The 23,675-nt window shown below is 52.0% G+C and overlaps 1 protein-coding gene across 2 annotated transcripts in view; it reads left to right on the top strand.

The window, feature by feature from the left end:
* The first annotated feature begins 901 nt into the window (after positions 1 to 901).
* NGEF (neuronal guanine nucleotide exchange factor) overlaps positions 902 to 23,675 on the top strand; it is a 94,151-nt gene continuing 71,377 nt past the window's right edge. Inside the window, exon 1 of one of the 2 annotated variants that reach the window (XM_066344989.1) lies at positions 902 to 1,156. The gene's annotated coding sequence lies outside the window, so the exon portion shown is untranslated. The remainder of the gene's footprint in view (positions 1,157 to 23,675) is intronic. The other variant, XM_066344988.1, reaches the window with a different exon arrangement.

The following is a 23,675-nucleotide window of genomic DNA, read 5'->3' as shown; positions in this document are numbered from 1 at the left end:
CTCAGTCCAACAGCCCACAAGGAGCTGAATGTTGCCAACAATCTTGTGAGCCTGGAAGGAGATCCTTCCCCAGTGGATCTTTGAGACGTGGTCCCCACCCTCCTGGCGGCACCCTGATGTCATCCTGTGAGGGACCCTGGGTGGAGAACCCATCTGAGTTGTGTCAGATTCCTGATCACAGAAACTATGAGAAACACATGGGTGTTGTTTGAAGCCACTGTGTTTTGTGTTAATTTGTTGCCAGCCATCAGTAGCTAACACAGTGGCTGGTTTGAGTTCAACATAAAAATGGACACTCTGGCAATTAAACTTGGCAAATGACAGTGGGGCCTAAGAGCCTAGGTTTTGGTACCAATTGGCCTGGGTTTGAATCCTGGATACCCAACTTACTAGCTGTGTGGCTTCGGGTAAGATGATCGACTTCTCTGAGCCTCTGTAAATGGGCACAATCCTCTCATCATAGAGATTACACAAGGATTACATGAAGAGATTACGTAAAATACAAAGCCCCGTACCTGTCATTGAATAGAAGGGAGCTATTAGGAAATAATAATGACAATAATGGTAATAATAATGGAGCAAGTTCTCTCCCAAAGCAGCAAGTGTCCCATTACTGGAAGTGATCAGGCTGGGACGTGCTGGCCAGATGCAGGAAGTGAATGGAACCCTAGGGGACCCCAAGTCCTTTCCCACGCCTCAGATTTGAGAGCTCTGTGGCTGCCCGGCCAAGGCCCTGGGCTGGGGGCGGGGGTCAGGTGCCATCAGGGTTACCTTGCGCCCGGGAACCGTGCCAGCTGTTGCTGACCTTCAGCACGGGTGGCGCCTTCCCTCCCTCACAGCCTCTGGGTCAGGAATGAGGCCACCACCTTAGCTGGGCCCGTGGGGCGCAGGAAGGTAAACACCCAGCCAGGAAGTGATTGTCACAGGCATGGGGCCAGCTCCTCGCCGAGGCGGGTCTGAAGGTCAGAAACGCTTCCCACGGAGCCATTCCTAGGAGAGGACCAAGCGTGTGCCTGCGGGCTCTCTGGGACGGAGCGGAGGGCGCGTGGGTCCTGCTGGGGACAGGGCAGCCTGCTCCCAGGCCCCCGGACGGGACAGAGGACGGGAAAGGAAGAACCAGCAGGGAGACCCAACCCCAGGAACTCCTCACTGGCAGGTGAGCAAATAGTTCTGGTATTTTTAAAATGAAATGAGTGGAAATAAGAGACGGAATGGAGGTGGCAGCCGGGACAGGACAGGGAAGGCCCTGGGCAGGTGTGTGACCGCGGGGAGACCACCCCCCACACTATCACCGAGAGGCAGCTCCAAGACAGAGCAGCCCAGGCTTCTCCCTCGAGACCCGGTCTGGTCTCGGCTTCATCCACCCCGCTTTCTGCCGGGACTCAGTTTCACCTTCTGTAGACGGGGGTGATGTTTCCTTTCGGGCTCCTGTCCCGTGACGACTCGGGGGACGAGAGAGATCATCAACAGGACTGGCTACCTGAACCACGGGGCCTCACGCCAGGGGACTGCGTGGGGCCGCTTGCCCAAGGTTATTATGAATTGCAAGAATTAAGAATTTAAAAATTAAAGAAAAAAGTAAAATAAAATAAAAAAAATAAACGAGGGGAAAGAAAGAAGAATTTAAAAGATGATTAAGAATGGCAATAGCAGAGCCTTAAACCGAGTGAGTGGCGGGTCTGAGAGCCAAGCCCTCGCTGTGTGGTGACCGCACGGGGCCAGGAGCTGTGGCTCCGCCCCCGGGAAACATACTATAGGTAAACTGGGAAGGGCCAGACAGACAAACCGGCGCTGCTGTGCGCCCACGGAGCCAATCTCAAGGTCAGGACGTGTGCCCGGGGGAACGGGAGTCACAGCCGTGGAACTGACCGCCACCTGCAAGGCCACCCCACTACAGTGCCCCCTGCAGCTCAGGGTCCCATCTCGAAAGGACAAAAGCCCCCACCCACCCTTCCGAACCTCTGGCCTGGTGCGCACCTGACTGGCACCCAGCCAAAGCCCACTGTGACTCATGTCTGGGGACACCGATTTCTTGGGTGTGGTGGGGGCAGGTTCTTCTTTCCTCTATTGTTCGGTCACTGTGGCTAAACGGGACTGGGCTTGCGGTTTGTGCACTTTGGACAGCGCTGCCGCGTTCCGATGACCACCGACTCGTTTTAGGCTTTCGGGAAAACGCTTCTGTTGTTAAGGCAGTAAGACCACCGGAGAGAAAGCGCCCAGCCTCTTGTCACACCTCTGTCCTCCCCTCCCCTTCTCCCTGTTCATTTCTCCTCCCAGCTGTTCCCCTTCCTTCTCACTCCCGCCACACTGCCAGCGGCGCTCGCTTTGCCACGAGCCGTGGAGCCCGGTGTCTCCATGGGTGTCTAAAACTTTCTGGTCCGGGAAAGCCAACAGTAACCCCTTCCAGGAGTCCAAATCGTCTTGAAAACCCCACCCTAGGAGGAGCGTGCCTCAGGAGAGGCAGGGTGACTCGAATGACAGTCAGAGTAAAGGACCACAGCTTTCTGGCCCCATGGCCAGGGATGGAGGGAGAGACATCAGTCGGCCTGTGGAAGACCTTTCCAGCCCAGGCAATGGCAGCCCAGGAAACCTACACCCATGGACAAAGCAGCCCCGACCCTCAGCGGAGGAGGCCAAATCTAACTGCCCGCCCACCGGATCCACTGGGGACACTGGAGCCACTGTTTGTCTCAACAGCCAGTGACCCATCAGCCCTCGACCAGACACCCCATCTCCCAGGAAGAGGTCCTTTCCTCTCTCCAAGAGCCCATTCCTCCCCAGGAAGGGGTTGTAGCATCTACCGGGTCAAGAACAAACGTCGGAGACTTTCAGGAGTATAGATGTAACTTTATTGGCCAGTTTTACCTGCGCAGGGGCAAATTCCCGAGGTGTCCAGAGACACCGTGCTCACAAGGAGCTACAGATGGGAATCGCACCTAGCGCTCACAGCTAAATCTTTTTATAAGCTAAGCAAGCAAGCCTCATACAGAAGCAGATGTGGCGGTAACCTATTTGCTAAGGGGGCTGCACATAGCATAGCAACAGGGGCTGGGGTCTAGCTCATTGGCGAATTCCAAACCTAAACTTCTGATAAGGGTCTTTTAACCAATAGAATGCAAACGTTTGTCTCTTTTTCCTTTTTTTTTTTTTTTTTTTTTTCCTTCTCTCTCAGCTTCCCAGAGTCCCTATCTGTCTCTGCTTCTTGAACGACCTTGGGCATGTTACTCCTAACAGAACAGGAGCAGGACCTGCCTGTAACCCTTAAGTTCCCTGTTCCATTAGTGCCCTGCTTATTTTCTGATCTTCTCTTGGTCCTTACAGGGTCAGCTCGGACCCTCTGGGGTTACTCCAGGCACTGCCCTAAACTGGCAGAAATGCCTTCCTTTCTCCCTTCATCAAAGCATTGCTGAGCGCCGTGCAGGCGAGGCTGTGAAGAGGGGCTGGGGGCACAGGTGGGAGAACCAGACGCCAGAGGTCAGGTCGGAGGCCCTTCCTCCACGGAGCGGGCGCAGAACGCCCTCCTCATCCAGGGCAGGTTAGGGGGCCACGGGGCTGAAAGGCATTTTGACTGACGAGCAGGGAGGTGCCTCTCTGAGTCTAGGGTCCAACTCAGTTCAGAGCCCCTCTGGCATCTTTGTGGGGCTGTTGAGGCAGGGCAGCCTGGGACCGAGAGGAAGAGGCAGAGCTCTGCCCCGGACCTAGAGGAAGTGCCCAGAGAAGCCTGCCGCCCGCACTCCTTCCCTTGGTCGCAGCAGCCCTCGAGGCCTGATCCGGGGGAGACTAAACTGCATCTGGGCAAAGATTCCGAGCACTAAGGAGGGGGCTTTTCCCGGGGGGCACCCTGCAGGTGGCTGATGGAGGACCACAGTGTCTGGACCTGGGTCAGCCATCTCTCTAGCTTTCTCCTTCTACTCGCCTTATTTTTGGAATGGGAAAATAAAATCACACATCTGAATGAGGGGGAATCTTTAAAGGGATATCATGAAGGCCTGCATGGAGGAGGTGGTCTTTGAGCCAGACATTATTAAACCATCTTATCCCTTATTATTTTAGAAAAGAAGACGAGCCGAAGGGTATGATTTTATATAAAGGAAGGCTATCTAACTTGAAAATAAAGTAGTGATTTTTTTTTTTCCCTACTTACCCTAATTGAATGTTGAAAGTTCTTTAAATAGCACACTTGGGCCTGGCCTGTGGTGGCACAGTGGATAAAGAGTCGATCTGGAACGCTGAGGTCAGCGGTTTGAAACCCTCGGCTTGCCTGGTCAAGGCACATAGGACAAGCAATCAACAAACAGCTAATGTGAAGCAACTATGAGTTGATACTTCTCACTCCCCCTCCCCCTCTCTCCTTTCTCAGTAAAGTCAATCAATAAAATCTTAAAAAGAAAAAAAAAAAGAAAAGCACACTTGATCCTGGCCAGGTAACTGATTGGTCAGAGTGTCATCCTGATACACCAAGGTTGCAGGTTCGATTCCTGGGCAGGGCACACACAAGAATCAACCAATGAATGCACAGATGATGGAACAAAGGACCCATGTTTCTGTCTCTCAAATCGGTGATAATAATAATAATAATAATAGTAATAGCACACTTGAACAGAGGGCATGTTCCCAGGAAAGGGACAGCAAGGTTTTAACAAGGTGGAACAGGGCCCAGGGAGGAAGGAGCAGAGACACATGAGACCTGTGGAAAGAATGCTCATGGGACAGGTTTGCTGGAGCAGGGAGAAGGGGAAGGGGGAGGGGAAGGGGAGTGGCTCCGACCCATACTGCCTGGGCCCCAGAGCCCCCAGCGGTCACACGGTGGTCCCCAGGGCCAGCGTCTCGCGGGCACACCGCTCCTCACCGTCGAGCTCCACACCGGATTTGACAGCTGTGCCCGCGGTGTTCCCTTCCCCTTTTACTCAAGCATTGGTGTCTGCCACAGCTCTGACCATCAATTCTCTAGGCCTTTGATGAATTTTAAAATCAGGTGCTATAAAATAACGACAATAATGATTAATAATGGCCTCCGTCTCCTACCAGAGACAGACAGCTCCAAACGCAGGCTCTCCAGAGGACAAGCTGCCCGGACGGTGCCCAAAAAGGCTCGGAGAAGCTCGGGAGTCGCTGGGGCGGGGACCAGCTGGGATAAGGAAGGCAGGTGACAAACTGGGCCTGAGGAACTTGACACCCCCCCCCCTCAGGTCCTGCCTGGCAGTGGCCCGGGTCGGTCCCGAGTGGCTGACGGGGAGCACTGCGCAGTCCCTCGTGTACAGACGTTAACACGACCTGCTGTCTCTGCATTTCCTTCCGCCATGGCCGTGAGCACCTCGCGGACCGGCTGCTTAGACAGCACCTCATTCAGGCAGTCAATACTCGCTGCAGGCCCTGGCCGGATGGCTCAGCGGTAGAGCGTCGGCCTGGCGTGCGGGGGACCCGGGTTCGATTCCCGGCCAGGGCACATAGGAGAAGCTCCCATTTGCTTCTCCACCCCCCACCCCCTCCTTCCTCTCTGTCTCTCTCTTCCCCTCCCGCAGCCAAGGCTCCATTGGAGCAAAGATGGCCCGGGCGCTGAGGATGGCTCCTTGGCCTCTGCCCCAGGCGCTAGAGTGGCTCTGGTCTCGGCAGAGCGACGCCCCGGAGGGGCAGAGCATCGCCCCCTGGAGGGGCAGAGCATCGCCCCTGGTGGGCGTGCCGGGTGGATCCTGGTCGGGCGCATGCGGGAGTCTGTCTGACTGTCTCTCCCCGTTTCCAGCTTCAGAAAAATACAAAAAATAAAATAAAATACTTGCTGCACCCTCGTTCTGAGCCAGCAGTGACAAGATGTGACAAGACACAGGGGCCCCCGCCCCCTCCCAGGCTCCCCACCTTCATGCCAGGGAAGGTGTCAGGGACCAGCTGCCTCGCCCCTTTTCTGCTGCCCAAATAAGGAGAGTAAGAAACCCCCGCTTCCCACTCTCAGCTGCTGTGTTCGGCCTTCCCGAGCCAAATCAGATTCCCGCTGAAACTCACCGATGAGACAAAAAACAACAAAAACCAAACAACTTCTAAGTAATTTAAGATCATAAGACCCTGAGATAATGGGCTTTATTTTTCATGCTGCTTTATAAATGTAAAAATCCACTCCTGACACGGAGTACACCCATAAACAGCTTTTCCTGCTCTCATCTGAGCAATAAAAACATTCCCCGGTGGATTCTTGAACGCCGGAGGGAAGACTTCTTTCCCACGGAGCACCTTTTTAGGAAGTTAGCTTTGAACGTTAAAACGGCTTTAAGGTCCTTTGTTTCTGGGTTAAAAAGGCACCTGGCACATGGACAATGCTTCCCAGTGCCTGAGAGGCCAGGGCAGTTGCCTGTAACTTTCTTTCGACAGTTTTCTGGCCTCTTTGGAAACAGTTCCGAGACAAGATCAAAGTCCCTTGCGGCCGGCTAGTTTGGGTTCCAAGTCAAGGTTAAGACATGGAGAGGTTCTAACTCGGGGTCAGAATGAAACCATCTTGAGGCTCAAATCTAGGCTATGTTTGGAGAAACATTATTACGGCTGATTTGTGTCTTCGCTGGAGAAATATCACAGAGATTGCCAAAATGAAAGGACATCTTTTAACCACGGGCACAGGCTGTGGCGGTGAAGGTCCCCGTTACGACTCAGTCCCAGGCTGGTTCTCTCTCCACTTGTCCTCCTCTCTGAAGCTCTACAATCGTATGAGGCTGTGTTCTCAGGGAAGACTCTTTGCTGTAAGTCAGAATGTTCTGAATGAAAGGCGCTGAGAAACAGTTTGGCCATCATGGTCTTTAAAAAAAATTTTTTTTTGACAGAAAGAGTCAGAGAGAGGGACAGACAGGGGCATCAATTCTTCGTTGCGGCATCTTAGTTATTCGTTGATTGCTTGTTCATTGACCGCTTCCTCCTATGTGCCTTGACTGGGGAGCTACAGCAGAACGAGTGGCCCTTTGCTCAAGCCAGCCACCTTGGGCTCAAGCCAGTGACCTTGGGCTTCAAGCCAGTGACATTTGGGCTCAAGCCAGTGACTATGGAATCATGTCTATGATACCACGTTCAAGCTAGCGTTCAAGCTGGTGAGCCTACGCTCAAGCCAGCGACCTCCGTGTTTCAAACCTGGGTCCTCCGTGTCCCAGTCTGACGCTCTATCCACTGCATCACCACCTGGTCAGGCGGCCATCATGGTCTTAACAGCCTGGCTGCTTCCACCCAGGTTGGCAGTGTGACCTCGGCTGAGTCAGTTAACCTCTCTGACTCTCCATGTCCTTCTCTGTAGGAGCGGGGTGAACAGGACAGTAATGGCCGTACAGGACTGCCCCGAGCGTTCAGTGTGAGGTGGTGGACCGGAAGTGCCAGGCACTCACAGTTTCCGCCAGCTATTATTATCCCGCGAGGCCTAGAGACAGAACGTGGGTGGGTCCTTCTTTTCAACGTAGAAGTTGACCTTCGGCAGCAGGGAGAGAACTGATCAGTTTACAGAGAGTAAGTACTTCCTGAGCACTAAACAAAAATGTGAGCAGAGGCCTCTCAAATATAAAGAGAGCCGAGGTCCTTTGAAGCGTTCGCCCTACCTGCCCCAAGCGCTCTGAGCTGGCCAACGTCAGGAAAACTCCTGCTCTTGACAGAACCATTCGGGCCCGCTGTCCGTCGGGAGGACCACACCCCTCTGAGCTCTCCCTCGAGGTGTCGGCACGTGGGGCCTGGTCATCCCTTCCCGTCAGTGAATAACATTTCTTCATAAGTGAAGGCATTTGTTTCTGGCAAAGTTAGTTGATGCTTCAAACTTTATTTATTTATTGAAAGAGAGAAACAGGAAGGGAGACAGATGAGAAGCATCAACTCATAGTTGCGGCACCTTAGCTGTTCATGGATGGCTTTCTCATACGTGCCTTGACTAGGGGGCTCCAGCTGAGCCAGTGACCCCTTGCTCAAGGCAGAGACCTTGGGCTCACACCAGTGACCTTGGGCTTCAAGGCAGTGATCATGGGGGTCATGTCTATGATCCCACATTCCAGTTGGTGACTCCGTGCTCAACCCAGCCACCTCAGCGCCCCAGGTCAATGCTCTAGCCACTGCACCACCACCTGCTTCAAACTTAAAAAAAAAAAAAATTTGGCAAACACCAGTATGGATGCCCTCTGGGGAAACCAGTGGTGGTGGAACCTCACAGATTTAGGGCCTCGTCCGTGGAGGAGTGTACCAGCTTCCTGTGGCAGCTGTAACGAATTACCAGGCACCCCCATGGCCTCACACAACACAAATGATCGTCTCACAGCTCTGGAAGGTGGGAGTCCAAGAGGGGGTCTCAGTGGGCGAACGTCCAGGGGTCAGCAGGACTGTGCCCCTTCTGGAGGCTTAGCAGGGAGGTTACATGCTGTTCTCAGCTGCTAGAGGCCGTCTGTATTCCTCTGCTCATGGCCTCTCCTTCCATATCCAGAGCCTGCGGTGCAGCCTGACGCTGGAGAGAGGAAGGGGTCCACGGATAAACAGAAGTGTCCATGGACCTCAGTGGGGTGGGCTGTGCGTGGACGGGCTTCTAGGCCCCCGGGAACAGTGTGGGCCCTCAGGAGATAGAGCATGGAGGTGTAGCAGGAATTAGCCGCCAACGGAGGATAATAGATGCCCAGACAACTTGACAAAGGAAGTAGGATTTATTTGGAGCTGGCGCAGCCTGTGGGATAAGTAGCACCAAAGACACGAGTTTCCCAAAGTTAGATTTCTTACATCTTATATACTTTTTTACTGCTTTAGCTTTCACGTGACAAATGCCTGATTTCTACGACTTCTTTGTTTGCAGGCCTTCGTGACTTTTGTGTCTCCGGGAGGGGAGGGAGTAAGAGGGGAGGCTGGAGGGGCTGTCCTTGATAATCATGTCAGTCATTCTTTTTTGCTGGTGCTGCGAGTTGATTTCAAGGAACTGATAACAAGCAAGGACCAGCTGTGGTTTGTTATTTTTCAAACTTATCTTAGTCTGCCCTTGCTCCCTCCGTCCTGAACTCTGAGGTCACTGGCTCGAGCGTAGGACCCCAGACAACATTGCACGCCCCCCCTCTCCTCTGCATTCTTCTGGTTTCTCCTCTCTCCGAAGAACAGAGGAGAAGGCAGGGCTGGCACCGGGGAGGGCCACGGGCAGGAGCCCAGAGGCCAGGCTAAGCTGAGAGCCATGGTCAGAGCCTGGTCAGTAGGGAGAAAGGAGGAGGAAACTGCTCAGATCAGAAAGGCCCGGGCGGAGGCAGGGACCCAGGCCCGGGGCAGAGAGCACTCAGTGTTGCTGTGGTCTGGGGGTGGCCAGGTGCCTCCGGGAGTGTCTCCCTGGCCCGGGGAGGCCTCAATCACCTGCCACAGCTGTTTTGCACCCATGGAATATGCCCATGCCTTGCCAACCACCTAGCAAGGTTTGGGTTATTTTTAATTAAAAGCACATGGATTCATGAGCACTCATGGGATGGCAGGCCCCTTGGGCGGCCTTCACCCTCTGGGGCCTGACGGAAGCCCACACACACCCTGCACACAGTCTCTGGGGACTTTCAGACTTGCTAAGGTTCGGTTTCAGAAAGCTGAGTGGAGCAGCGGGTCATCAGAACCCCTTCCAGGCTTGTGACAAGGTGTCCCCGCCCTCCCTTCCCCAGGGCACCATGCTGAATAGGTCCGGGGCAGGGCCCAGGGGCACCGCAGGCGGATGGAGCAGGAAGAAGCCTCGGTTCAGAGGAGGTGAGACTCTGTGGTCTGGTCTGTCCAGGCCACTGTGTGCCAGGCTTTCTGGAATGTCAATCACTGACTTTCCGCATTTGCCATTTTCAATGTCGCCATGTGCCACCTGTGCTACTAATACTTTCTAAAGATTGGCTTTAAATTAAATTCTCCGTGTATTCTTATCAGAAGCATTAATATTGTGAAATCGCAGGTCTGATGTGCTAATTGGATTTTTTTCTAAAATATGATACATAATATTAACTTTTCGAGTGTTTGCTGTACCTCCGAAAAGAAACTCTCAGCCAGGGGCTCACACCCCACGCAGCTGGAAGCAGAACAGGGAACTCGAGATTCATCCAAATCCTCTGAGTGTTTGCAGAAAGCTCAGCCCCTCAGTGTCCCCACCACCACTGGCCACTTCCTGAAAAGTGCTGTGTCTCCCTCTTGCACCACTCGCTCACCTAGCCCAGAGGCCTTTGCCTTTCTGCCCCCAGGTCCCCGTGGCTGTCACCTGCCACCTCTCTCCAGCGGTCCATTCTCTGTGGCAGTTCCCACTCCCCTCTGCCCACCCTCAAGGCCCGGGAACACTCCATGGGTCCTGACCCCGACAGCCTGTGCCTCAGTTTACCACATGCCTCCGTGAGCCTTCCTCAGAGCCCGAGTCACCTCCCTCCTGGCTGTAGGGAGGTCACAGGGTCACACCAGGTGGTACATACACAAAGGTACCTGAACGCCTCCAGCACCGCACAGATGACAGAAGTTTCCGGATGGGAGAGAGAAGCCAAAGAAAGGGAGCTCCTGTTTGGGATGATGAGGAATGTCAGGAAATTCCCTCCTGCCTGCTCTCTGGGGCCCGAGTGAGGGGCCACATCTGTCTCATGGGCCGACCGACCCAGCCAGGCTCAGTGTGTGAGTGGACAGAACCCACCAAGGACACAAGGACACGACTGATCAGCTCAACCTCATGTCCTAAATCAGCGTTGAAAACCTAGATATACCACAAATCGGGAAGTCCAGCTTTGGACTACTGGGGAGTAACGTGTGGGAATCCTTTCAAGCCAGGATAAGAACAAATTTAAGAACTACAGTATTATTGGAGAAAATGTAAGGAACTAACAGGCAGTCTGAATGCCCCTGGCCTGCTGAGGACAAAAACCCGAGACAAGAAATGGAAATACTACACATCTTTCTCTTCCTCTCATTCTACTCTGTTCCCCCTCCCCACCCCCCACCCCGTACACACACAGCCGGGCCTGCTACACTATATCTGGCCCATCCCGGCCAGTTCAGAATACCTCCCCGACTCCATGGCCACCCAGCCCAGAGCTCCTGCTCAGTGGCATGGCTTCTGTCTCCATCCTCATCTGAGAAAGGGAATCTGATTGGCTCCATCCAGCCTCTGGGTTGACTCCTCCTGGGTCAAAGTTCTACTCTGACCTGGGCAGTTAGGACCAAGGGGTTTGGGACCTTGGCACTCTGGGTCCTCCTCTCCTAGAGCCGAGGGTGAAGCAAACCCCCTCAGAAGGGTCTGGAGCAGGAGGGAAGAATGGAGGCCTTCTGGCCCGAGTTCCGGACGTCCAAAGCCATCCTCAGAAATCAGGGTGGTATTCGGATTTTCCCAACTGGAAGTGCAAGTACCCCCTTCATTCCTTTGCCAATTGTTATGAACTGAATGTTCATGCGCCCCCTCCCGCCCCCAATCATACATTAAAGCCCGAACTCCCGGTATAATGAACGGCATTAGGAGATGGGGCCTTTGGGAAGCAATTAGGGTTAGACAAGGTCACGAGGGGTAGGGTCCTTATGATGGAATCAGCGGCATTGTAAGAAGAAGGGCATGCCCTCTCTCCCTCTCTTGTCCTTCCTTTCCTTCCTCTCTTCCTCCCTCCCCCCTCTATCCATCCCTCTCTCCCTCCCTGTCCCTGCCTCCCTCTCTCCCCGTATACACTCAGGAAAGGCCATGTGAGGACAGGACAAGAAGGGAGCTTGCTGCGGGTCGGGAAGAGGGTCGCCAGAACCTGACCATACTTCACCCTGCCCTCAGACTTCCAGCGTCCAGAACTGTGAGAAAACAGGTGTTTTGTTCACGCCACCTCCGTCCCTGGGTGATTAAGTCACCATCGCTGGCCTCGTCATTTTAGCAGGCCTTTTGACAAGCCCTCTAGGATACGGGCTGACAGCGTGAGTTCACGGCAACGCTGACACGCAAATGGCCGCGCTGCTAGAACCCAACAGAGACCCAGTGTCGCTGTGCAACTTCCTGCCTCTAAAGACCCCTGTCTGGCTGTGGCAATGACCCTACCCGCTTCTGTGCAGCGCCTGCCGTGCCCTGTGCCGAGGAGGGCGGTCGGTCGGCAGCCCTGGCTGGCCTCCCTCTGGCTCGGAGACCTTGGCCCACAGCAGGGTGGGCGCTTGCCAGGGCGTGGCCAGCTGAGGCTGCCGCAGAGGGAGCGGTCCCTGTCCCCAGCTCACTCCCTGCCACTGCTCACAGCCTGTCTGAGGGCCAGGACAGGAAAGAGGGTCAGCCTCCGGTAGTTAAAAGGTTCTCCGAAAAACAACGAGAAGTCAGGGCCGCAGCCAGCTCCGGCTTCCCTGCAGGAAAGTAGGTTGAGCCCTCCCCCCACACACACAGCTGAGAATGGCTCCTGGCCCTGATGTGACCCCAGGGCATGGGACTCTCAGGGTTGCCGCCAGCCAGTCCCTGGAGACAAGGCATAGATTTGCTCACTGGGACAAAGCTGAGGCCTCTCTGATGGACCCTGAATCTGTTAAGGGTTTGTTTTTGTTTTTGTTTTTTTCAAATTTCTATCCCTACTTTTTGTATTGAACATCATATGCATTTTACCAACTTGGATTCTTTTTACACCAAAAAGCAAAAACGATTTAAACTGGAAGAGCACCCGTTTCATGTCAGAGTGGGAAGGGCAACCTGGGGGTATCGGTTATGGCGTGTGGACAGGTGCCGGGCGCGCTGGGCTGGCTCGACGGGCGTGCAGCCGGAAGCCGGGCACGCTGGGCTGGCTCGACGGGCGTGCAGACAGGTGCCGGGCACACTGGGCTGGCTCAACGGGCATGCAGCCGGGAGCCGGGCACGCTGGCCACTCGGGCACAGCACAGACGGGAGCCGTTGCCGGAGGAGAGAGAAGCTAGGGCAGGGGCGCGCCCGTTTGGAGGAGTGGGGGAGTCAGGAGATTCCCTCTGGTCTGCTCTCCGGGGTCCTGTGCTAGGGGCCACATCTGTCCCGAGACCCTGCGCCTAAGCACAGGGTGGACACCACCGTGCTCAGTGTGTTAGTAAATGGAACCCCATGTGAGCTAGGTGGGTACCGTCACCCTACAGATGGGAAGCTGAGGATCTAGGGTGTGTCAAGGACCAGGGGAGACCCATCCTGAGTCCTGCCAGGACGTGCTGGGGTGGGGGACACCCTGTCTTCCCCTCTGCTCCGGGGTCCTACAGTTGCAGCCTGACAGACATCAGAGGAAAGGGGCTATAGGAGACCACCCAACCCTCCCACCTGCCGCTCACTAAGAAACCTGGGAGTGGCTGTCGTCCTCACATGGGTAACCGTGGGCCACAGCCACTTTGGAGAGGACACTTTTGCAGGTAGCTTGAGCCCCTGTCCCCAACCTACCCAGAATTCAAGAAGCCCCCAGCGTGGAGGGAGGTTTGCAGAGCAGAGGGAGCCCCAGGGAGCCGGCTGGCTCAGCCTCCAGGGAGAACAGGGCGGGTCTGCCCGGGTCTGACTTTGTCCCCTGTGTGTCCTCTGACCCTGATCACTGCTCTTTGATGAGGGCTGCCTTGATAATTGCTCTTTGATGAGGCCTAGGTTGCTTCCCGAAGCCATTCCACCTCCTGGGCAGTCTCTCCCCTCTGTCCCCGTGAGGCTGCCCATTCCTGTCCCCTCTGCAGGAAGGCAGGGAGGGCTCTGGGACCTGCAGGACCCAGCTGTGAATTTGACCTCAACCACTTCCCAGCTGCGTGATCTCCAGCAAGTGACCGAATCTCTCTGCGCTTCTTCTGGAACGTGACGAGTACCGGTCCCTCCCCTCCCTCCTCTCCAAGGCAGGATGAGGGCCCAATGAGTTCAAGGGAAAGGGCTTGAAACGTAACCATGTCGACTCTGTCCAGGAGCAAGAACGGGGTCTGTGGCTCGGCGCAATTCCTCGTGGGCAGGGGTGGGGGCTCCGGTCACGGCCTCCTGGCCCACGTTCCCGCTGTCCTCAGCACCTCCAGTCCACCCACCCGGCAGCCCACACCCTGTCCTCTTCAGAAACCTCTGGGAAGGTGGCTGAGGCCGGGCAGGAGCCTCCACCGGTCCTCTCGGGGCTCCCTGTCCCCGACATGGCGGAGGACTGGTGCCTGGGCGGCTGCACAGTGACGCTAGGCGGAGACTGGGGCCGCCAGCTCCAGCCCAGAGGGAGGCGAGGCCCTCTGACGGCACAGCCAGCGGAAGCCCAACGCCTGGGCAGCAGATGAGACCGGGGTGCGGGCGGGGGGAGGACAGGCTGAAGGAGGAGGGGACATGATACATGAGCAGGGACACAGGTGGCAACGGAGCGTCGCCCACAAGCCTCTGAAGCTCCGTCGTGGGGGGATGACACTGATAAGAGAGGGTAAAAGTGAGCCCCTCACCTAAGCCCCCTCTGAGGGCTGGGGATGGCCTGGTGTCCAGTGGGTGACAGCATCAGGGATAGGAGAGGGAAGGAGCTAATTGGTGCTATGTGCAGCAGGACCCTGGGAACCCGTTTATGTTCCAGAAATTTCTACCATGTGTTGCCCACTCCTGAAGGAGACAGAAAGCCTGGGCTCAGGTGTTTCCAGCTCCTAAGCCCAGAAGCCCTGAGGATTCAAATCCCAGACGTCACTGTCAGAAACAGGACAGCAGAGAAGCTAAGCCTCCTCTCCAACCCTGGCCGGCCAACAACACAGGCCAGAGTCAGCTTAGGACACCGGTCTGGTCCTCTCCCTGGCTCTGGATCACGGGCCTACACACTGCCCCATCCCTCCACCGGACTGTGGGTCACTGCTACCCCTCGACAATCCTGAAAGCAACAATAATGACAAACCCAGACCCCTTTTCCAAAGGAAAGTGGATTTGCCAGATTAAAGAAGTGGTGGTTATGGTGTGGTCCCCAGATCACCAGCAGCAGCACCAGAGAACTCGTTAGAAATACAGATTCTCAGGTTCATCTCAGACCTCCTACACCATAAATTCTGAAGTTAGAGCCCAGTGATCTGTGTTTTAAACTCCCCAGGTGATTCTGAGGCCTGGTCCAGTGTGAGAACCACTGCTTCAGGGCAATGAGAACAAAGTGTGACAGCTCAGAACAGCATGGAACAGTGTGGAACAATGAAGAACAGCATGGAACAGCATGGAATAATGTGGAACAGCATAGACGGCACTCACAAGCCTGATGTCACAGGAAGAAGTCAGACACAAAAGAAAACATTCTGAAGGGTTCAAGTCACATCAAATACTAATACAGGCACAACTAATCTCTGTTGTTAGAAGTCAAAGGTGCCCTGGCTGGTTGGCTCAGTGGTAGAACATTGGCCTGGCATATGGATGTCCCAGGTTCAATTCCCAGTCAGGGCACACAGGAGAAGTGACATCTGCTTCTCCACCTCTCCCCTTCTCCCTTCTCTCTCTATTCCCCCCTCCTCCCCCCTCCCCGCAGCCATGGCTCACTCAAAGCAAGTTGGCCTCAGATGCTGAGGTAGGCTCCATGCCTCGGGTGCTAAAATAGCTCGGTCGCCATGCAATGAAGCAACAGTCTAAGATAGGCAAAGCACTGCCCCATCGGAGGCTTGCTGGGTGGATCCCAGTGTGGGTAGAGGTGGGAGTCTGTCTCTCTGCCTCCCCACTTCTCACTTATGAAAAAAAGTAAGTCGGAGGTTACCCTTGGGTTTGGGGAGAGGGAGGCGCTCAGAGGCCTTCTGGGGTGCTGGTGCTGCTGTCCTTCTGGATCTGGGTGCTGTCACATGGGGGAAGGGGTCAACATTCAGGACTAAGGTACGGACATTTTCTGCATTGCATATACTTACATTTTTAAAAAAGCTTTCAATTATATAAAAAGGGAAAAACAAACCAACCATGCCATTTCCCTCTTCACTGTATGACCCAATAATTGGTTGAAACCACTTGGAGACGACTTGGGGGGGTCTGTCCCCCTGCTCCGAAGAGTAAAAGGTTGGGCACTGGGCCTTATCCTTAGCCAAAAAGATTTCATGAGCTCAGCTTAAAAGCGGCCTCAACAGACAACAGCGAATCAAAGCCAGCAAGAAGAGCTGTTGATCAGCCCATCTAAAACTAACGCCAGCAGTTTTTATGAAGCTCCCACCCTCTCCCTGGTTTATAGATACTGTTTACAGAGAACAAGAGGCCTCATTCAATTACCGTGGTGGATATGTAACAGGGAGTTTATCTTGGAGAGGACACCAGGAAGTAATGTTACACAAGGCGACACTCTGTAGATGTTTCACTCTGGTGTCTGGGGGGTGAGGTGAAGGCCAGAAGAAGAATCTTGCCTCACCTGCCAAGGAATTTTTCCTGATTAGACATTTCAGGGCCTTGATATGCTAGAACTGAGCTCTGTGGCTCCATCCCCTAGTTGTCTGGTGGCTAGCCTAGCGTCAAAACAATGTTCTTTACGAGATCATCTCGGTCCTCCGGGAGGATGTCCAAACACCCAGGTCTACTCCCAGAGGGCAGTTGCCAAGGAACACAGAGGAGCCACCTCTAGATGCTTATTAAGGAGCTCCGTCTCAAGATGACCCTACCAAACGTCTATCAAACCCTCCACAGAGAGGAAGGTGGAGAGTGCTCGTCCCCTCTGGAACCTGCCCACAGAAGCCTGCACGGTGCCATCTGTAGAATGACTTCTCCTGGGCTGTGTTTTGCGTCAAGCCATCAGCCCACACTAATTAATGGGCACAGAGGAGAAGTCTCTAGAAACCTGTTTGCGTGAATATGCGTGAGCCTGAGAGTTCAGGAGAAAGACCGCCCTACTGCAACACACGGACGGGTCTGTGCATCACCTGGGACACTCTCTAAAATGCACGTTCCTGCGACCCACTTGAGATGTTCTCAGTCCAAATTCTGGGCACGGGGTCCAGAAATTCACATATTTACTAAGCTCTTTAAAGTCTGAAAATCACTGCACTGCGCATCTATAGCACCCCTTGAGAGAAATCCATTAGCCGACCTCGGCACTACCCACTCACACTATCCCCTGAGCACCTGTTGATTTTCATCTCTGAATGCAGTAGAACGAGTCCCTGACACATTTCCCTTTTCATATCGGCTGCTGGGAAGCTTAGGGGTCATTGGGGTCCATCCATAGCAACTCTTTGTCTTAGGAATTTTTTAACTTTATCCCCCATTTAATTTTATGTCCCTGCCTTTTATTCTTCTTTGTTTTTCCCTCTTCTTAATTTATGCTGTGTTGAATAAGTGAGATATAAGTATTAAAACGTATTATATTTATAGATGGAAATAGTATCGCTATGTTAATTTACATAACAATGCACAAACAGCTACCACACACTGAATGCCAGCACTGTGCGCGTTTGAATTAGTCCCAGGACTCAGGTAATACTGTCCACCCTACATGACAGTTGAGAAACAGGGGGTCCCAAGAGAAAGCACAGCCAGCTCGTCTAAGCAGCAAGGAGGGTGCAGGGTTGACAACCCACGCTTGTTTGGCTCCGCTCGCCGGCTCTGAACACCTACACAGTTTCCCCCAGTGTCCTCCGGCCAGACCTGGGAACCACTTAATCCCTTCTCAAAAGGTTCTATTTTTTGACCCCCCAACACAGAGGTGAGGGGTGGTTCTCACAACAACTTGGCCCAGTCTAGAGCTCATGTATCTTTTCTCAGGCTCTTTTCCTTCAAGTAACTTGAATGTTTGTCTCTTTCTTACAAACAAAAAAGAGCCTAACTTGAACACACATTAAAAGAGACAATGGGCCCTGGCTGGATAGCTCTGTTGGTTAGAGCGCTGACCCAATGCACAAAGCTTGCTGGTTGGATCCCTGGAGAGGGCACATACAGGAACAGATGTTCCTCTCTCTCTCTCTCTTTCTCTCTCTCATTCTCTCTCTCACCCTTCCTCTCTCTTTCAAATCAATAAGTAAAATTTAAAAAAGAGAGACAATGGGGAAAAATTAAATAGTGATAAAATAACGGAAATACAAACCACACATTATAGAATATTATGCAATACTCAAAGTGAATTTATATATCCTACTTCACTGAAATAGAACATTCCCCTAAACATATTGTTTAGTGGGAGGGAAAGTAATAAAGTCATATGAAAATATTTTTTTAGAATTCTCAACCGTGTGAAGGAAATATTTAATGCTTTAATTCCTTTGGAGTTTATTCAGGGAATTTATTTTGAGGATTTAAACTGTTATTTCCCCCAAACTGTAACCGATACTACAAAGCTTTTTATTGCTACCCTTCCTTTTACTTAATAACAATTTTATTGAGAGGTAATTCACGTTCTACACAATTCACACTGTTAGAGCATACAACTCAATGGTTTCTGGTGTTCCGAGTTGTGCAACCATCACCACCATCAATTTAAGAACACTTTCAACATCTCAGCAGAAGGAAATCTTGTTCCCATTAGCAGACACTCACTGCTGACTCCACACAACCCTTCCGGCCCAAGGCAACCACTACTCTACTTTCTGTCTTTGCAGATTTGCCTATTCTGGGTAATCTGTACAAATGAAATCATACAGTAGGTGGTCCTTTGTGACTGTTTTGAAGGGGTTTTTTTTCACTTAGCAAAGTGCTCCCAAGGTTCATTTACATTGGTTGTGGCATGTATCAATACCTGATTCCATTTTATGACTGAATGATATTCTGTTGTATGAATACACCCCATTTTATTCATCCATTCACCAGTTGTTAGACATTTTGGGTTGTTTCCACTTTTTGCCTGGACTTGCTCAGTCAAAGCACAAACAGGAAGCAACTACTGTGAGTTGATATTCCCACTCTCTCTCTCTTCTCTCTCTAAAATCAATAAATAAAACCTTTTTAAAAAGAAGAAAAAGGGGCCCTGGCCGGTTGGCTCAGCAGTAGAGCATCGGCCTGGCGTGCGGGGGACCCGGGTTCGATTCCCGGCCAGGGCACATAGGAGAAGCACCCATTTGCTTCTCCACCCCCTCCCTCCTTCCTCTCTGTCTCTCTCTTCCCCTCCCGCAGCCAAGGCTCCATTGGAGCAAAGATGGCCCGGGCGCTGGGGATGGCTCCTTGGCCTCTGCCCCAGACGCTAGAGTGGCTCTGGTCGCGGCAGAGCGACGCCCCGGAGGGGCAGAGCATCGCCCCCTGGTGGGCAGAGCGTCGCCCCTGGTGGGCGTGCCGGGTGGATCCTGGTCGGGCGCATGCAGGAGTCTGTCTGACTGTCTCTCCCCATTTCCAGCTTCAGAAAAAAAAAAAAAAAAGAAGAAGAAGAAAAAGGAAAAGAAAGGAAGTATGGTATTAGTTGTGGGATTTGCATAGATGCCCTTTATCGGGTTGATAAGTGTTCTTCTACACCTGGTTTGTTGATGATTTTTATGATAAAGGGGTGTTAAATTTTGTCAAATGTCTGTTGAGATGACCATGTGGTTTTTGTCCTCTAGTCTGTTGATTTGCTTTGTTACATTAATTGATTTTTATATGGTAAGCAAATCTTTCATTCCTGAGATAAATTCTACTTGTTTGTGGTGTATAATTTATATATATATGTTACTGGATTAATTTGCTAGTACTTTGTTGAGAACCTTTATCTTTATCAATAAGAAATGTTGGTCTACAGTTTTCTTTCCTGGTGATGTCTTTCTCTGGTTTTGTGATAATCTCTGGTTTTTAATGTTTGTCATATTGCTTCTATAAAATAACATTTAAAAAAATTTTTTTATTTATTGATTTTTAGAGAGAGGAGAGAAAGAAAGAGAAAGGGGGGAGGAGCGGGAAGCATCAACTTATAGTTGCTTCTCATAGGTGCCCTGACCGGCCAAACCAGGGGTTTCAAACCGGTGGCCTCAGCGTTCCAGGTTGACGCTTTATCCACTGCGCCACCACAGGCCAGGCGAAAATAACATTTTTATAGATAAGAGTTCGTTTCTGGGCTGGCCATTCTGCCTTACAGATTGACAGCTCTGTGCCAGGACCACATTCCCTTTGTTACTGGAGTATTTTGTGATATTTAGGAGAAGTAGACTCTCTCCACTTCTGATGTTTCTCAGAAAGTTCGAGCTCATCTTGCCTGTCTATCCTGCAAAAAAACTTTATCATCACTTCATCAAAACATTCCAAGGAGTTGTTTTAATCGGAAATTTTACATTAAATGGAAATCGCACTAAAACTACATATTAATGTGGTGAGAACCAACGTATTTTAAAATTTCCACTTTTCCATCCAAGAAAGCCCCGTGCTTCTCTACGTGAGCATGCCTGTCTCCTTCCGTCTCTCAAGTTTTTTCTTCATGTTGGGTGTTTGCACTCGTTAACATGTGTATCCTGGGGTTTCTGGTTTTGTGACTGCTACTTTTATTCTCTTATTATTGTTGACATGTGTAGTCCATCTATCCTATTCCGGCCCTGGGCTGACTTCGTTGTAATCCCAGGAGTCTCCATTGGTTCTTTTGGATTATCTAGGCATACAAATCACATCAGCTGCAAATGATGGCGATTTTGGCTTTCTTTCTGATACTACTCGTTTTCTGTCTCGTGAGACGTTGGCCAAAGCCCAAGAACCGTGTGAATACTGCTGAGAGCTGGGTCCTGCTCAGGGTCCCCAGACCCTGCTCTGTCTGTCGTGTGCACATGCTCTTGCTCATGATGAATTTCCTCCTAGTTTCCCTCCTAAAGGTCTTTCCTGAAGGTTGGTATTTCATGTCATCACTAGCCCACTGATGAGTTATATTATATTCAGGCTGCCTCAGGATTACAACATTGCTTCCATTTTTTTTTTTCAGTCACTTTGAGAACATTTTTATCAGGGAATCAAAACACCTCATTTAACCACTCATTCTTATTCTCTGATTTTTTATTTTATTTTATTTTTTTGATGATATAAACATAAAGCAGCTTTCTTTTTTCCATCACTGGTTACCCGTTTTCCTCCGCCTAACTCATACCCTGCCGCATAGAAGGGCTCTTGGGGGCCTCTTGGTCATTCCCCACAATGTCTCCATCTTCTTCAGGCTTTACAGGTGATTCATTCCCTTCTTTAATATTCTCTTCTACTCAGTTTTTACCGAGATTTAGCTATTTAATTTGTGAATAGGTTAATATATTAACACAGCTTTAAAATCTTTTTTAAATATTAGAAGGTATGTAATTTAAAGTCTCTTTTCTTCCCAAACTCATTCTTCATCTGCCTCGGTTTTGTCTGATAATTATTAAAAAAAATAAAGTATATATATATTCATTGGTTCTAATTTCTTTGAACCTCTTTCACAATCTTTTAGGCACACCCACCCAAAATTGAATGCAACTCCTCCTTGTACGCTGATGAAAACATAATACATATACCCTTATTTATTTATTTATTTATTTATTTATTTATTTTATTTTATTTTTTTTACAGAGACAGAGAGTCAGAGAGAAGGATAGATAGTGACAGACAGACAGACAGACAGGAACAAGAAGAGATGAGAAGCATCAATCATCAGTTTTTTGTTGCGACACCTTAGTTGTTCATTGATTACTTTCTCATATGTGCCTTGACCATGGGGCTACAGCAGACCGAGTAACCCCTTGCTCAAGCCAGCGACCTTGGGTCCAAGCTGGTGAGCTTTGCTCAAACCAGATGAGCCTGTGCTCAAGCTGGTGACCTCGGGGTCTCGAACCTGGGTCCTCTGCATCCTAGTCCGACGCTCTATCCACTGTGCCACCACCTGGTCAGGCTATTTTTTTTTTTTTAATCTTGAGATCTCCCAGGATCCTTTCCTAATCAGTATATGTAGCTTCCCCTTTCTTGCTTTAACATCTGCATCATATTCCATTTGTGGAAATGTTTAGAATTTCCTCGTTGGTGTGACCTGCTCTGGTGGAGAGACATTCTGGTGTCTTCAGTTACTTGCTCCGAGGCCAAGATGCAGGAGTCACAGACCACGCCCCACACGTGTCCGCAGATGCCTGGACCAGACTCCTGCAGATGAGATGGCTGGGCTACTGCACATCTGTTTGTTACTCTGATAGACTTTGCCAAACGGCTCCACGGGGACGGACTCAGGTCTGGGGGCTGCCCGCTGCCTCTCAGCCTTACCAATTGCTTTCCAAGCTTTTAATTGTTTGCCAATATAGTCAGCGGAAAAAAGGATCTCAGCGTGGTCTGGAGTTTCCTTCCTCTTATGAGACATGAGGTGCCTGGGAAAAATTCCATTATCTGAGGTTTCTCGGCCTTCCCTGCGCCTGCCATCGCCTGGAGCCCCTTCGAGCGCCTCCTCCTTCCTCCATCACCGGCGGTGGCCCGGCTCAACCATGCTTTCCCTTCTGAGACGTCTGTTCCACTCACGGGCCCCCTGCACCCTAGGCGTGCCGCTGACCATTGTGCCAACAGGAATATCTAGTTCATTCTCTGAGCCTCTGCTTTTCACCTTCCCTTGTGGGTTTTCTTCCTGTTGCAAATTATACGTGTAAATAGAGAAATGTAGATATATTGGCCGCCCCGCTCCGGCATCTGAATACCTCCCTATAAGAGGGAAGTGTGTTCAGCCCCAACAGTCTGCGTCCCGGTTTAAGATGAATTCCTGGCCCTGGCCGGTTTGCTCAGTGGTAGAGCGTCGGCCTGGCGTGCAGAAGTCCCGGGTTCGATTCCCGGCCAGGGTACACAGGAGAGGCGCCCATCTGCTTCTCCAACCCTCCCCCTCTCCTTCCTCTCTGTCTCTCTCTTCCCCTCCCGCAGCCGAGGCTCCATTGGAGCAAGGATGGCCCGGGCACTGGGGATGGCTCCTTGGCCTCTGCCCCAGGCGCTAGAGTGGCTCTGGTGGCAACACAGCGATGCCCCGGAGGGGCAGAGCATCGCCCCCTGGTGGGCAGAGCGTGGCCCCTGGTGGGCATGCCGGGTGGATCCCGGTCGGGCGCATGCGGGAATCTGTCTGACTGTCTCTCCCCGTTTCTAGCTTCAGAAAAATACAAAAAAAAAAAAAAAAGATGGATTCCTTCGATTTCTGTAGCATCACCAGGAAAGGGGTGCTGCCCACAGCTGCTCCATCATGGTCTATTTCATCCTGTGCATGAATTTTGTCAGTGAGTCTGACCACTCCCGTCCTCTGCGTGCGTCCCAGCCTGCTAGGATGCATGACTGCTGGGGGTGCCCCATGGCGGGAAGAGGGTGGCCCCAGCGCCTCCGGAATGTCCTCTATCTCACAGCGTTGTAGCGCTCTCACCTCTGTGGAGATGTGCTTTGGATTAGAAACTGTTACTGCTACTCAATGAGTTGTTACTGTAATGAGGGCTTAGCCTTCCAGGTTGCGTTCTGGTGAGTTCAGATCAGGTCACAGGGACCATGTACAAGTCCAGCTTCCCCCCAAGTGCGCCACCTCCCTCTGATCTTGGGCTCAACTTCTCCCCCCACCCCACGTCCCCTCCTAGTGTATCAACAGCCTCAGGGGAAAACCGTCTCTACTTTTCTCCCTACTGACCCCAAAGCCAGCCCACAAGTCCAGCCTGGAACTTTGCCTCCTCGCTCTCTGGCCCCCTCCAGGCCTCTGCTCGGACTCCCTCCCCAGAAGCCCCTCCCCCTTCAGTTAGTGACCTCTCCCCTTCTGTTATTTCTATACAATTGTCTTTCCTGCTCACAGGGAAGAAATCCTCACCCATCCCTTTAGGCACCAAACATGTCATTCTCTGCATCTGGCCTCAGTCTCGGTTCTCCAAGGAGCCCCCCCACCCCCTCCCTCAGCCTCTGGGACCCCTCCCCCACCTCCTGAAGCCAAGGCTGCTGCCCTGCGGCCAGTGGTGGGATTCAAATAATGTGACAACTGGTT

Source organism: Saccopteryx leptura, chromosome 7, assembly GCF_036850995.1.
Source record: "Saccopteryx leptura isolate mSacLep1 chromosome 7, mSacLep1_pri_phased_curated, whole genome shotgun sequence".
Lineage (NCBI taxonomy): Eukaryota > Metazoa > Chordata > Mammalia > Chiroptera > Emballonuridae > Saccopteryx > Saccopteryx leptura.
Note: the sequence above shows the minus strand (reverse complement) of the source record. Positions and strands in the feature narration are given on the sequence as shown.